Genomic DNA, 16173 nt, shown 5'->3' with positions numbered 1-16173 from the left:
TAATTAGAGCCACAGACGGCATCTTTTCATTGCTTTCGGAAGCCTTCAAATTTTTTTCCCCGCAGAGGCTGGTTGTCTTAACTGAGAACTTTTGTGCCTATAAAGCTGATTTCCCTACAGTGATGTTCTCCAAATATATAGGACTTCAGCTCCAGGGATGGGATTCAGCCGGTTCGGACCAGTTCAGGCGAATCGGATGTTAATTTTAATCTGGTTCGCCAAACCGGTTGTTCCAAGGACTGGGTGACCCTGCCCACCTCCCCCTCCCAGGAGATTCCACGCGGCTCGTTTTGGATGCCAGATAAGTGCAGGGCACACACGGAGGCGCTGGGAGGGCAAAAAAAAATTGGGCCTATTGGAAATACCAGAATTCCGGAAATGGGCCCATTTCTGGCCTCCGGAGGGCGTACGGAGGGCCTCCAGAGGGCCTCCAGAGCCCGGGGGAGGCTGTTTTCATCCTCCTGGAGGCTCCAGGAAAGCCTCTGGAGCCTGGGGAGGGTGAAAACGCCTCCCCCCCATGGTGGTGCAGGAGGCCAAGTAGGCCACACCCCCATGGCCACACCCACCCAGCAACCAGGCAGAGAACCGGTTGCTGAAATTTTTCAATCCCACCCCTGTTCAGCTCCCATAACTTTTAACCACTATAAGCCCTACTAAGTAGGTATATACAAAAGTATGAAGGCTATTGCTTAATGCATTGTAAGTCGCCCTGAGTCTCCGGAGAAGGGCGGCATATAAATCGAACTAATAAATAAATAAACCAAAACTCTGCCAGCCAATGATTATGGAACTTGAAGCTCACACATCTGGAGGTCCCATGTTTAGGCAAAGTTGTATCATTTAATGGTAAACTGCGATGATTTTTTTTTTTAAAGAAAAAGCACTCCCTTCTTTCTGGATAGTGTCTTATTCAGAGCATTTTGTTGGGAGCTTTTAAAATATTTCATCCACTTGCCAAGATGAGTTTTGTTTTGATTATCAAGACCGTTTCATCATGGACTGACCCCTTCCAGCTGTCTGCTCAGCCTTCCCCTTTGATCTTACGCTCTTCCCATTCATTCTGTGAATTTGAAACTACACAAATTGGACATTAGATCTCTTTTGCTAAGTTTCTATTCCCCCACCCTTTGTTAAAATAATCCTCTGGTTTTGGAGTCTCCAGACATTCTCGAGGCCTATTTGATTTTTTTTTTTTAATGCCAATAACCTTCACTTCACCAACTTTTCAATGTTTGAGAACCTCTTCTTCATAGGAGCGTTTCTAGAAAGAATAAACTTTCCACCATTTCAATAAATATGCCAAGTGTGCTTGAAAACATTCCATGGAAGTCTGGTGGAATGATTTTTGTGAACTTGAAGCTTTTCCTCTGAGATTTAACAAGTTTCAACATATAACAAGGAACTCGTGTAAATGAAAAATATTCAAGTCTTGTTCCATGCCTTCAAAACCTAGGAATAACTGGTTGGTTTTGTGGAATATTTGACAAATACTGAATCCATAGGTTGACTGCTGATCCATCCTTTGCTTCCTTCTTTGATCTTTAAGCTCTTTAGAAATGTGTCCACCGAGTTCAGATGCTGTATACTGGAATTAACTATCTTGAGAAATCTCAACATTGCAAGTTGCGCAGTAGGTTTTCATTAATCTGGACCTACAGCCTTTTTTAGCTTACGGAAGGTAATTCCAAAATAACAATTCAGCGATGACTGGAACATATATGAAAATTATCCTCCAATGTATCTGTAAGATACCAATTTGGGAGAGGCTCGCAGACAGACAGAAAGTAAAGCAGATGTGATAAAACGAGGCCCTAAAGGTAATTTTGGAGTTGCCAAGCCAGTTGGATCCCAGCATCCTGTTGGGAATGCATGGTGAGAAATGACAGCATGTAGATCTTTTCCACATGATTAATTTTGTATAGTACAAGCAGCATCTCCTTTTCTCAACCAGAGGTTTCTTAGTCTGATGAACTTTAGGAACTGTAGGAGTTCCTAAATTATAGGAGCCATGGTGGCGCACTGGTTGGAATGCAGTATTGCAGGCAAACTCTGCCCACAGCCAGGAGTTCAATCCTGACCGACTCAAGGTTAACTCTTCCTTCCATCCTTCTGAAGTCGGTAAAACGAGGACCCAGATTGTTGGGGCCAATATGCTGATGTTGTAAAGCTCTCAGAGATTGCTGTAAAGCATTAAGGTAAAGGTAAAGGTTCCCCTCACACATATGTGCTAGTCGTTCCCGACTCTAGGGGGTGCTGCGTTTCTAAGCCAAAGAGCCAGCGCTGTCCGAAGACGTCTCCGTGGTCATGGGGCCGGCATGACTAAACACCAAAGGCGCATGGAACGCTGTTACCTTCCCATCAAAAGTGGTCCCTATTTTTTCTACTTGCCTTTTTTACGTGCTTTCAAACTGTTAGGTTGGCAGAAGCTGGGACAAGTAACGGGAGCTCACCCTGTTACGTGGCACTAGGGATTCGAACCGCTGAATTGCCGACCTTTCGATCGACAAGCTCAGCATCTTAGCCACTGTATTATAATAAATTTCAATAAAAAATTTAAAGAAAGGAAACTGATTAAGGAGAGATTCAACCTGGTGGTATATAAGGAGAGATTTTCTGACAGTGAGAACAATCAGCCAATGGAACAGAAGTTGCCTTCGGAAGTTGTGGGAGCTTCATCACTGGAAGAGACTGGACTGCCATCTGTCAGAAGTGGTGTAGGGTCTCCTGCTTGGGTTGGGGATTGGCTTAGATGACCTGCATGGTCCCTTCCAACTTTGTTAATCTTCAAGAGAGGCCTTTGGAATGCTAGGCTTAATCAGATTCAGTTAATCTGAATAAGTCTAAGTAGTATTGCTATTTTGTCATGTTCTTCAGAACCTCTGAAAACTGTTGTGATGGTGGGTTGGTTATTCTGCTTATCACAGCTCAACAGCTTGTGTTTTTACTTCCCTCCTAGCTAATTTGGGCCCCCCTGCTTTTAACCCATCCATAGAGGATTGAAGGAAAACCCACAGCTCCAGCCAAGAAGGCAAAAAAGGAAACAGCGACTGTCTGTAGGGAGGAAAGGGGTCAGAAGGTCTCGCTATCCGAATGGCCGATTTTGGGTAATGAGATTCTGCGAAGTGTCTTCTGGCAGTTCGGAGTCCTCAAATGTGGCCCAATATAACGCAAAGCATGAGCAAGCTTTAAGAGGCGCATAATTGGTCCCTTTGAGGGTGCAGCCAGTCAGCAAACATCATTGTCTCTTTCTCTCGTGAGTTTAATAGATGGAACATTCCTTGCTTGGGTTAACCGCCAGAGGTACGCATCTGGGGACAATTGTTCCACGATGTTCTTTAAACGCTATCTCAGATCTTTTGGGCTAAAATCCAAAGCAATGTAACTGAAACATTGCCCAAGGTAGGCTTTGCTACTATTTGCTTAAATTGTGGATACATTTAGGTGTTTTAGCACCCTTCGCTAACTCCCTTTAAGAACATCTTGAGGTAGCAAGAGAGATGACCCCCTGGTTTCCTTTCTTCTTAAAAAAAAAAAAAGCATAAGAGAAGCTCTAGCCAACAATCTCAGAAGCTTCTGAAGACCCTCAATGGACCTGGACTTCTTTCTATGCTTCTTCTGATTCAGGTCCTTCGAGATCTGTTTCTCTTTTTTCCCATATCTTTTTGAAACATGAATAAGAGTCTCTCAACAAAGAGCTATAGAGATTCTCAGTCATCCAGGTCATGGCTCTCTACCATGGATACTATGGATTTTCTTCCAGACGTGAAGTCTTTGTGCTTATCTTGCTGGTGCGGGGATGGTTTTAGGTGAGCAAAGTTGTCTTTGGCACATTATGTTCCATTCTATGATCGCATGGGCTTGTTATGGTTGTAAACACGAGGTTTTTTTTTATTATTATGTACAGTTGTATATTATCCTGAGCCACATATTGATTGGATAGCTACATAAATCAATTTAATACATCCATAAATCCCAGAACTAGGCGATTTTCTTTGCTCATTATGGTCTCCTTCTACTTGGTAGATACCGAAGATTGATTTTTTCTTATAAACACAGCATGCAAACCACTCCTGGAGTCTCCTTCCCACTCATGTTCTTCAGGGGGGAGGGATGCATTCCAGCAGAAACAACTGAGTCACACTGTGCGTCAGGGTTCCAAGTAATACATCCCATTCAATAAAAACTCTGAGGCAGGCAATTTCCTCAAAGAATGTTTTATCAGGACATATCAAATGGGCACGTTCCTGGTGAAAAGCCGGCTCTAAGTTCCCACCAGTTTTACACCCAATTAAAAGTAAAACTTTGTCACTTTCCCCTCAAGAGTCTCCAGTCCCATGGTCCAATCAGCATACAGTCCAGTTGCTAGGTGACCTCAGTCTCCACCTTTTGAACACCTGCACCAACGACCTTGATTCCCAGGGGAAAGAATTTTATTTCGGCTACAACACCCCAGCTAATCTCTACACCCTCCCCTCCTCCCTGGCCCCTTCGCTCCAGGCTGTGTCAGCCCTGAAGCAGTGAGAAGAGAAACCTCCCTAGAGAAAAACTACAAAAAAAGAAAATGGCCGCCGTTCAGCCAACTTCAAGGTTGACATTCAGCCAGTTTGAACCGATTCGGGCGAATCGGTAGTAGTGACCTGTCTACCCCGGCACTATGCCATCCTATTTAGTCACATTTCTAAGTCGCACGTATGCGTGCAAGCTGCCAGAGAGTGCAAAGTGCATGTGCCGAAGGCCCCACGCGCTCACATTTTTTGTTGGTGAGCAAACCGGTTGTTAAATTATGTGAAGACACCGTGTGGTTGTTTCTGCTGAAATGCACTGCTCGGATGTCTCTGCGAGTCAGGTGCTCGGACGCAAGAAAGCTGCTGATTGATTTTAAGAATCAATCAATTGACTGCCTTCCAAGCACGCAGAGGTTATTTAACTTACTGAAGAGAAGAAGCCCCTCTCCAGGGCCCATTGATAAGATGGTCTATTGATTAAAGCAACAGTTCAGTCTCTCACAGAGCTGTAATCCTGATTCAAGAATACCAGCAACAGCCAGGAGCAGGCTTTAGATATAGGAACCATTTCCCAGTCTTGAAAGCTATCCTTGGCTCTGTTTTGTTGTCTTTAGCAATAGCACTTAGACTTATATACCGCTTCACAGTGCTTTTACAGCCCTCTCTAAGCGATTTACAGAGTCAGCCTCTTGCCCCCAACAATCTGGGTCCTCATTTTACCCACCTCGGAAGGATGGAAGGCTGAGTCAACCTTGAGCCTGATGAGAGTCGAACTGCCAAATTGCAGGCAGCCGGCAGTCAGCACAAGTAGCCTGCAGTACTGCACTCTAACCACTGCGCCACCGTGGCTCTTCCAGAAATCAAGTCTGATGCTATTTAACTAAAGCAGGAGGCTTCTCCTTTTCCCCCAAGTGCGCGCATGTTTTGTTTCTCTCTCCTTCAGTTATACAATTTTATAATTCCTAAGTGGTTGAAACATCTTACTGTGCCTTCACTAAGGAAAGCAACAGACAGTAGGAGGAGGAACAGCTCAGCTTCTTCCCGGTCAACCATTCCAACCAATGCAGCTAGAAAAGCAGTTCAGTTGATGATAATCATTCCTTCACCGCTGCTGCATTTCACCACTGCTGGGACTTCTCTGCTTTTTCGCCTCAGTCGATCCTCTCCTCTCAAAGCCAGACCCTTGATCCTTGGGGAAGCAATAGCAATAGCACTTAGACTTATATACCGCTTCACAGTGCTTTACAGCCCTCTCTAAGTGGTTTACAGAGTCAGCCTCTTGCCCCCAACAATCTGGGTCCTCATTTTACCAACCGCGGAAGGATGGAAGGCTGAGTCAATCTTGAGCCTGGTGAGATTCGAACTGCCAAACTGCAGAAGTAGCCTGCAGTACTGCACTCTAACCACTGCACCACCGTGGGTCTTTGCTCTGTTCTTTGCGGCTGCAAACCCAGAGGCTTTGCTGGACTCAGTATAAAATTTAATCTCAGTTTATTTACTGTAGTGCTTACTTATTTATAGAGTTTTCTCCCTCTGCTGTTAGAGAAGCATGCATTTCTGAGTGCTGCTTTTTTTTTTTTTTTTTTCGGAAAAAAGGCTTGGAAATTCCTCCTTCCCAAATAACGGACAATCATTTAAATATGAGCTAGCAGTGTGCAGCAGCTGCCAAAAAAGCCAACACAATTCTAGGCTGCATCAACAGAGGGATAGAATCAAGATCACCTGAAGTGTTAATATCACTTTATAATGCCTTGGTAAGGCCACACTTGGAATACTGCATCCAGGTTTGGTCGCCATGATGTGAAAAAGATGTGGAGACTCCAGAAAGAGTGCAGAGAAGAGCAACAAAGGTGATTAGGGGACTGGAGACTAAAACATAAAGAACGGTTGCTGGAAGTGGGTATGTCTAGTTTGTTACTAAGAAGGACTAGGGGAAACATGATAGCAGTGTTCTGATATCTCAGGGGTTGCCACAAAGAAGAGGGAGTCAAGCTATTCTCCAAAGAACCTGAGGGTGGGACAAGAAGCAATGGGTGGAAACTAATCAAGGATAGAACTTGAACTAAGGAGAAATTTCCTGACAGTTAGAACAATTAGTCAGTGGAACTACTTGCCTACAGAAGTTGTGGCTGCTCCAACACTGGAAGTTTTTAAGAAGAGATTGGATAACCATTTGTCTGAAATTGTGTAGGGTTTCCTGCTTAAGCAGGGGGTTGGACTAGAAGACCTCCAAGGTCCCTTCCAACTCTGTTATTCTATTCAAGATGAAATAATGGCATCCAGTGGGCCACTCATGGTCAAGGTCTCTTTGTCCTTAACACCTTCATTTACAAGGGTTGCGAGGTAACAACCTCCGGTGAACGTGCCTGCCCTAAGTTCAGTCAGAGAAGCCGAGAAGCCATCATTTCCAACATAGCCGCTGACCCAACTATTATTTTTCAGCTATCCATCACAAAACAGCATCGTCAGCCAGTGGAGGAGAGAGATTAATTGGGCCATTGTAACATTTATTATTATTTTTTTTTGTCTTTGGATGCTGTAGAGTTATCTCCCTGGAGCATCGAAAAAAAGCCAATGCTGAATAAGAAATCTTTGTTCAGGGCTTTGTCATGGAAGGCAAAAACAGATACTTTTTTGAACACATGGGACACTCAGAGACCATCTTTACCTAATTCCATGAAAGAGCCCTGGCTGGTTCTGGGTTGCACAGCCAGTTGCCCTCCACATCTGCAGTGTGACGCCAAGAAAAGATGCATTTACAAATGACACCCTGGGTCTAAGTCAGAGGTGAAATGTTCCCGGTTCGGACCGGATCACCCGATCCGGTAGCGATGGTGGTGGGTGGTTCAGAGAACCGGTAGCAAAAATCCCTGCCCCCTCCCAAAGCCCAGCTGAGCCACGCGATCATCAGAGGCTGTTTTTTTTTAAAGCATTTTTTCTACAACCTCCCGTTTCTGGCCTCCAGAGGGCCTCTGGAGACTGGGGAGGCCATTTTCACCCTCCTGGAGGCTCAAGGAAAGCCTCTGGAGCCCAGGGAGGGCAAAAACATCCCCCCGCCATGATGCAGGAGGCCGACTAGGCCACGCCCACCATGGCCACGCCCACCCAGCAACCGGGCAGAGAACCCCTTGCTAAAATTTTTGAAGCCCACCCCTGCTCCAAACCACGGTTTCTCCTGATGCCCCTTTCGAGCTATCTTGGCACCACGGTCTTCTAGGACTTTCTCCAAATGGCAATATTTATTGGGTCTCTGTCAGGTGCCAAGAAACAGGACCACATGTTAATTCCCAATTAAGATGATTTATTGGTCATGCCTATTCGCACAAATCTAGTCAGCTAACGGTTAGCACTATGTTGGCGCTAAATAAGAGTTCAGAATTCAAGAGGGCTTCAACGCTTGTAAGAACATTCTGACTCCAGGATTTTAACAGATTAAGAGAGTTGAAAGGGACCTTGTAGGTCATCTAGTCCAACCCCCCAACCAAACAAGAGACCTTACATCATTGTTGACAGATGGCAGTCCAGTCTCTTCTTGAAAGCTTCCAGGGATGAAGCTCCCACAATGTCTGAAGGCAAGTCTTTCCATTGAATGTAGAATAATAGAGTTGGAAGGGACCTTGTAGGCCATACAACCCCTTGCTCAAGCAGGAAGACCCTACACCATTTCTGACAAGCATCTGTCCAGTCTCCTCTTGAAAGCCTCCAGTGAGGAAGCTCCCACAACTTCTGAAGGCATCTTCTGTTCCATGGGTTGATTGTTCTCACTGTCAGGAAATTTCTCCTTATTTCTAGGTATTTATTTATTTAAATTTGTATACCGCCCTTCTCCCGAAGGACTCAGGGCAGTGTACAGCCATATTAAAACAAACATATACCCATAAAATTTAAAAACAATTTAAAATATATTAAAATTTGGCCCTTATGTTAAAAACTACAAACACCGGGAATCATGTGAATCTCCGGGGGCAGGTCATTCCAGAGGGCAGGTGCCCCCACAGAGAAGGCTCTCCCCCTGGGTGTTGCCAGTTGACATTGGCCAATGGCACCCTGAGGAGTCCCTCTCTGTGGGAGCGAACTGGTCGGTGGGAGGCTATTGGTAGCAGAAGGCGATCTCGTACATACCCAGGTCCTAAGCCATGGAGCGCTTTAAAGGTGGTAACCAACACCTTGAATCGCACACGGAAAACCACCGGGAGCCAGTGCAGCTCGCGCAGGAGAGGTGTTACATGGGTGCACCGTGTCGCCCCCATAATCACCCGCGCAGCTGCATTCTGGACCAGTTGGAGCCTCCGAGTGTTCTTCAAGGGGAGCCCCATGTAGAGAGCATTACAGTAGTCCAGACGGGACATGACGAGGGCATGAGTGACTGTGTGCAAGGCGTCCCAGTCCAGAAAGGGACACAACTGGTGAATCAGGTGAACCTGATAAAAAGCTCCCCTGGCCACAACCGTCATATGGTCTTCTAAAGACAGCCGTGCATCCAGGAGGACAGGAGGTTGAATCTCTCCTTAATTAATTTCCATCCATTATTCCTTCTCTGGTCTTTGAGTGCTTTGGAGAATAGCTTGGCCCCCTCCTCTCTGTGGCAGCCCCACAAATATTGGAAGACGGCTATCCTGACTCCCCTGGTCCTTCTCTTCACTAGACTAGCCATGCCCAGTTCCTACAACCGTTCATCGTATGTTTTAACCTTCAGTCCCCTCATCATCCTGTTGCTCTTCTCTGCACTCTTTCTAGAGTCTCAACATCTTTTTTATACTGTGGTGACCAAAACTGGATGCAGGATTCTAGGTGTGGTCTTACTAAGGCTTTATAGAGTGGTATTAATACCTCCCTTGATCTTGATTGAATCCGTCTGTTAATACAATTTAGAATTGCATTGGCTTTTTTGGCTGCTGCCGTACACTGCTATTTCCTTTCCCCTCCCAGAATTTGTCCTTCTCCTACAAATTCTGGGAAATCCCCCCTCCCCAAAGGTAAATTACAAGTGAGAATTCTAATTTTTCTTCCCGCCTAAGTTTGGGGATTCCCCCCCCCCCCCAAGTCCCTATAGCAGCTAATGAAGGCAGCAAATGATTGCTTTGGGTTTGCTTTTTGCCGGGACAAAAAGCATCATTATCGAGACTGAAAGTTTATCGGCATTTGGCCATCTTCCAAGAAGCTGGAAACCTGTCGTGGCAGCAGAGAAGGGAGAGAGGGTTAGAAGAAGCCGCCTTGTCAGGCTGACCCCTCCACCTGTAGCAATTCAGACGGAGCCGAGATCGATATGTAATTTTTGCTTGCTGAACATTTGGATAAGAGGATGGGGAGAGGGCGGGAATCGCCCCACCAACAATTTCCCAATGAAAAAAAAACAGGTGAAAGGATGCTAAGGAGACTTGGTTACTTCTCTGCCATGTAAGGGAGAAAGAGAGAGAGAGAGATTGTCCTTCTGTGTTTTGGGACCTGCTCTGTCTAATTCTCCGAGCCCATCTGTTTTCGTTGACATTGTTTAGGGAATTGTGTGGTTAATTAGCCACATGTTTCCATGGGGAAGGCAGGCGCTGCTGTCAGGGGAGGGGGGACAGGAAAAGCTGGAGTTCCTTCCTCTGTGTAAATCTGAGCCACGTTTTAGGAAAAGGCGTGGACTGCGTCTATAACTGGCATGGGAGTGCTTTCACACCCATGTTATCTGATGGCACGGTTGGTGGTGCAGATCTCTTTAGCTTTCCTACACATATTCTCTGGGAGTTCCTTGTTTTGGGGGCATATCCCTCTTGGTTCTGTACGATGAAACCCCTGAGCTTGGTTGTCCTCAACTTACAACCACAATTCATCAATCAATCAATCAATCAATCAATCAATCAATCAATCAGAATCTAGATGGAAAAGACCTTCAAGGTCTTCTAGTCCATTCCCCTTGTTCAAGCAGGAAACCCTACCAATGATGGGGAACCTATGGCACATGTGCCGGAAGTGGCACGCAGAGCCATCTCTTTGGGCATGCCAGCCATTGCGCATTACTCATCCAGGTTCTGGCGCGCACATGCGCACCGGTCAGTTGGTCTTCGCGCACGTGCGGGAGCGCCAGAAGAGGTTCAGCCGAAGAGGTTGTAGAAAAAATGCTTTTAAAAGTAAAAGTTTAAAAAAAAAAAAGTTGGCCACACCCACCCAGTCACATTACACCCCCCACCCACCACCACCAAGCCACAACCACAGAACCGGTAGTAACAAATTTTACATTTCACCACTGCCTTGAGTCCCAGCTGATCAGGAGGAAATGGGGATTTTGCAGTATCCTTCCCCTGCCATGCCCACCAAGCCACGCCCACCAAGCCATGCCACGCCCACCAAGCCATGCCACGCCCACCAAGCCATGCCACGCCCACCAAGCCACACCCACAGAACCGATAATAAAAGTTTTTGAAACCCAACACTGATTTCCATCCTGCTCTACGGAGCAGAGAGCTGGTCTCTGACAGAAAGCCACTTGAAGGGACTAGAAGCATTTGAAATTTGGAATTTGCAGGCGGCTGTTACATATAAGGTGGGTGGACAAAATCAGAAAGGAGGAGGTGATAAGCCACCTGGGAAAACCAAGGGAAATCATCGAAACCATTAAAAAGTGAAAATTAGAATATTTATTTTATTTTATTCAATTTATATCCCGCCCTTCTCCTAGTGGACTCAGAGCGGTTATATAGGCGGAATATTTCGGACATGGGATACGACACCCGGAAAAATGCGGCATACTTCACTTAATCCTCCAGGGAAAGATTGAAGGCAAACGAGGTCCAGGCAGAAGATGAACATCATGGCTTCAAAACCTAAGGGTTTGGACAAAACTCAGCAGCACGTTTTTGTGCGGCTGCTGATAAAAATAGGATGACCAACATGATCGCCAATGTCCCATGGTGGATATGGTGCAAGAAGAAGAAGATTAAACCAATGGTTGTAAGTTAAGGACTACCTCCACAGGATCTCAAAAACTACAGCAGGAGGAATACCCCGACAGTTTAAAATAGAGCTGGTAAAATGCCAGCTAAAATCTGCTTTGTTCCACGCTCCGTGGCAGCTCTATTATGCCCCATCCCGGCTGCTAGTATTTTATTTCTTTGCTGATTTTCCAGAGTAATGAACTCGAAGATCTGCATGCTAATGTTAGATTTCCAGGGCACGGGATGAGAGCATCTGGTACAGTCATTTATTGAAGATGCTTCAGATTTGTTCTTAGCTAATGATAGAATAACAGACCAGATGGGTAGCACATACCTGATGTTTGATGTTCTCCAATGAATTAAAAGGTAAGGTAGAAATACACCATCAATAAATAATCTTCAAACCCCCCACCTCCAGAATTTCAGGAGCCAAAGAGAAGCTCAGAGGCAGAACTATTTAATTCTTATACATATTAAACCACCTTCCTGTCTCTCGCAAGAAGCAGGGTGAGTGAGGCAACATCTGAAAGCAATTTTATCTTCTGCTTAATTTCTCCCAAGTTCTTCCTGTTACTGAAAATGGCTTCAGTTTGAATCTCATTTGCAATTTTTCGCTCCTCTGTCTCATATCTCTTGCCTTTCTCTTATGGGCATAGGTTTATCGGGTGCCCCATTTGGCATCCAGCGCTTTGAGAATTCCTGGTTTCTTTCCTTGAAATTCTACCAAAACAGCTTATTTCCTTGCAGTTCCCTTGCCGTTTTCTTCAGGGTTGTCTTGGTTTTCTTTAACTTTTTTTTAATGAATAGAATAGAATTCTTTATTGGCCAAGTGTGATTGGACACACAAGGAATTTGTCTTTGGTGCATATGCTCTCAGTGTACATAAAAAGAGAAGATACATTTGTCAAGAATCATAAGGTACAACACTTAATGATAGTCATAGGGGACAAATAAGCAATTGAAGCTTATAATTACTGCAGGGAGACTGGCATTCGCACAAGAATGGAAGAATGAGGATTTACCAACAGACTCAAAAATAATTTATAAAATCATGGAATGTGCAGAGTCCGATAGACTTACAAAACTAATCAAGGGTAAAAGAGACTCAGATTTTTATAGTAGTTGGAACATGTGGTATGATTGGACCCAGAAACAATGGGAAAGAGACAAAGGATAATGTTGGATTATAATTATAGATGATGGTATATTTATGGTAATCAATAAGTATTGGAAAGGTAAATCTGTATACAAGAATTTGTAAATATTTTCTATTTTTACTCTCTGATTATTGGTGTGTGTGTATATATATGGATATTTTGGCGATGTTACATCGTGATAGAAAAATTATTATATATTTGTTTTTGATTTTTTTTTTTGAACTATAATAAAATGTTCTAATAAAAAAAATAAAAAACAAAAACAAAAAGCTACATATGTTGTAGGGAAGTTACAGTAGTTGCGACTTCTTGGGCCCATAAAACGCAACCTTCCTTGGTCTACTTTCGAAGTGACATCATCACAATCCATAGCTCAACTACAACTGCAGCCAGAAATTTATCTAGTAAGCTGCTAATGTTTCTTTTTTTCCCTCACACTTCCCTATAGAGATAATACTCATGCTTCTACTTTGCCAGATGTCTCTGAGGGATACTGAGATAAGGGCACTTAAATGTTTCAAAGACTTGAAATACTGTATAGATGCTACATACAATTGATCTGCATGAGAGGGTTGGAAAACTCTGCAACAAGGCATGTTGCCAGGCCTCCAAAAACCAAGAAAAACATGTAGAGTTACTTCTGAGTGGTTTTCTTTATGGTTCCTCCTCACCCATAGACAGAAATCCAAATTAAAGTAGATTTCTTGCACCATAAATCATACACTCTGGGAACCATGAGGGAGGAGCCATCTTCACCTTCTTTCTCCCACACAAACTATCTAAACTATGATGTTGTTGTGGCCCACCAGCAGCCAGCGGATTTGGCAGCAGATTCAGACAGTGAGGAGGTTGGGGAGGGACATGGACCAGTCTTGGAGTCTGGGGAAGGCTCTGACGAGTGCTCTGCATCGGAGGCAGAGATGGGGCCAGGGCCATCTGACAGTTGTCAGCTGCCTTAAGAATCGGACATCAGTGGGGCAGAAGAACAGCTGGAGCCTGTTCCCAGTATGCGCATGCGCAGAGCTGCCAGGAGAAGGGAACAGCTAAGGAACAAGGGTCGACTCAGGAGTAAAGCCATAGGTGGACGGTGAATGGCCCCTCCCATGGGGAATAAAGAGGAGCAAAAGGGGAGTGGAGTTTGCAGGAGACAATTAGTTCGCTTAATTGGTTCATGACTCTCAGAGAGTTCTTGCCACGTTTTGAAGATATCAGCCTGGCAGCTGTCCAAGCCAGATAAAGTCTGTGACTGTAAATTCTCCCTTGAAAGACTTCACTGTATGTGAATGAGAGGAATTCACAGTAACTTAATAAAAAGGGTTTTTTGTCAGGACAAGGAGTCTGCTTCATGCTCTTGGGAAGCCTAGGTCAGAACAGATGTCTCTTGTTCCTCTGGAATGTACTCCTTCCTTCTTGGGAAGGAAGGGATTTAATAAAACAATAAACATTGGTGCTTGAGATATTCTTTCCATTGCAGATATGTTGGGAGAAGAGAATCCTAGGAGGGCAGAGAGAACATTCAGATCATCAGACTAGGATGATAGCCAATCAGCCTCAGAAACTTCATGAAACATCTACAGATTACACTAGGTTCATCTATGACTCCAAATTGTGGTTTATTTCATAACTGGTCAACATTGTACGACATCTAAGTCCCATCCGTAGCTTGGAAAAAAATGGCTGTTTCTTAGACATAGAATATTTTCTTCAGTATTTTTGCAAATGTGTTTCTGATACCATTGAGATAAGCAAGAGGACACCTGCAACCTTTTAAAGGGATGGATGTATCTTCAGGGAGAAGATGGCCCAATAGGTATCCTGATGGTGCATCCTGTCAAGCGCGGGAAATCAGGAGTCCTGGCAGTTCAAATGAATATATAAGTTTACTGCAAGCTTAAGCTCTCTCCAAGAATCTGAACTACTAACAGTCAAAGCGCATTGGTGGGAGATAAGAAACAATGGAATTCAAGGAGGGCTGGATTTAGATCTCTTGTGGAAACATAGGGACTCGAGACTGATGACATATTTAACCCCTCCTTTAGTCTCAGCCTGGTCATCTCCTACACATCCATATTTTCCAAACTATTTTTAAGCTCTGTAAAAGTTTAAACTGAGCCTGGAAACATCTCAACAATCTATGGATGTTCTTGGCAATAATGCTTAGACCAGTACATCTGCAGTAGACAGCAACACCTAGCAAAGCTTGGTTGATCTCCAAAAATAAGCACAATTGGACATGGTTAGGGCTTGGATGGGAGACGAAGAAATCTTGGCAGGGAAATTAAGAACAGTCTTGGAAGACGGTAGTTGTGTGTTTTTTTCCCCATACAATATCATTGCCCAGAAATCTATATGAATGTCCCCATCCTAGAGACTTTACTTTTTTACTTAAGGTCCTAAGCAGATCCTGTTTGTTTGTTTTTTTTTACTTTCCATGTAAACTCTTTTTTTTTTAAAATAATTTTTATTAAACATTTTTCTTCATTTTATATCACAATTTCGATCTTTACAGTGCTCCGGTATCAGTATATCTCCTAAGTACACACAAATTATTTTCATTATTCTTCCTTTCCTTTTGTGTACCGTGTTTCCCCGAAAATAAGACCCTGTCTTATATTTTTTGGAACCCCGAAATAAGTGCTTGGCCTTATTTTCAGGGAGGTCTTATTATTTTGGGGGGCATGGAGCAAGATGGGGCTCCTCTTGCCATCTTACCTGATTTCCAGCTCTGTGTTTAAATATTTTCAGGGAGAGGCTTATTTTAGCGCATGCGCTCAAAAGCCTGATTGGGCTTATTACCAGGGGATGTCTTATTTTCGGGGAAACAGGGTACATATCTATTCTATACAATGCATCAATATTGCAATTACATACCTATATATATTACCCTTTATTGTCACATCTTAATTTACTTTTACATCCTTATTCTTTGCTTCTATTTTCTAACCAGTGATACCATGCGTCCCAAATCAGATAGTATTCCCTTTCACCTCTTTCTTTTATTTCCATTGTTAGCCTGTCCATCTCTGCACATTCTAACACTTTTTTTTAATCACCATTTCATCAGAGGGAGTACCATTGTTTTTCCAGTATTGTGCGTAGATGATTCTAGCTGCTGTTATTATGTGTAATACAATATACTGAGGTTTTTTTTTATAATTTCCCCTTAATAAAGCTAATGAGAATAGTTCTGGCGTTAGATCTATTTGTTATTTAGTAATTTCCTCTAGCCAATTTCTTATCTTTGACCAGTATTTCCTTGCATCTGGGCATAGCCACCACATGTGGTAATATGTTCCTTGCCTACTTTTACACTTCCAGCATTCCGCTGGTCTACATTTTTGCCAATCTGGCTGGGGCAAATGCCAACGACAAAACATTATATATATATATATATATATATATATATATATATATATATATATGTTTTCTCAGGTTTCGACGAAGTCTCATTCGTCATCTTCAGGCTGGTGTTCTCGGCTTCGTGCTTCCAGGAGCAATTGCTCCTGGAAGCACAAAGCCGAGAACACCAGCCTGAAGATGACGAATGAGACTTCGTCGAAACGTCGCCAAGACACTTCCAATTTTACGTGGGAG

The 16173-nt window shown here is 43.8% G+C and overlaps 1 protein-coding gene across 2 annotated transcripts in view; it reads left to right on the top strand.

The window, feature by feature from the left end:
* The window catches only part of MID2 (midline 2), a 197194-nt gene that overhangs the window by 105580 nt on the left and 75441 nt on the right, over window positions 1–16173 (top strand). The window lies entirely within an intron of this gene.

The sequence above is a fragment of the Pantherophis guttatus genome, chromosome 12 (assembly GCF_059756535.1).
Source record: "Pantherophis guttatus breed Tessera chromosome 12, ASM5975653v1, whole genome shotgun sequence".
Lineage (NCBI taxonomy): Eukaryota > Metazoa > Chordata > Lepidosauria > Squamata > Colubridae > Pantherophis > Pantherophis guttatus.
This window is presented reverse-complemented; position numbering and strand designations above follow the sequence as displayed.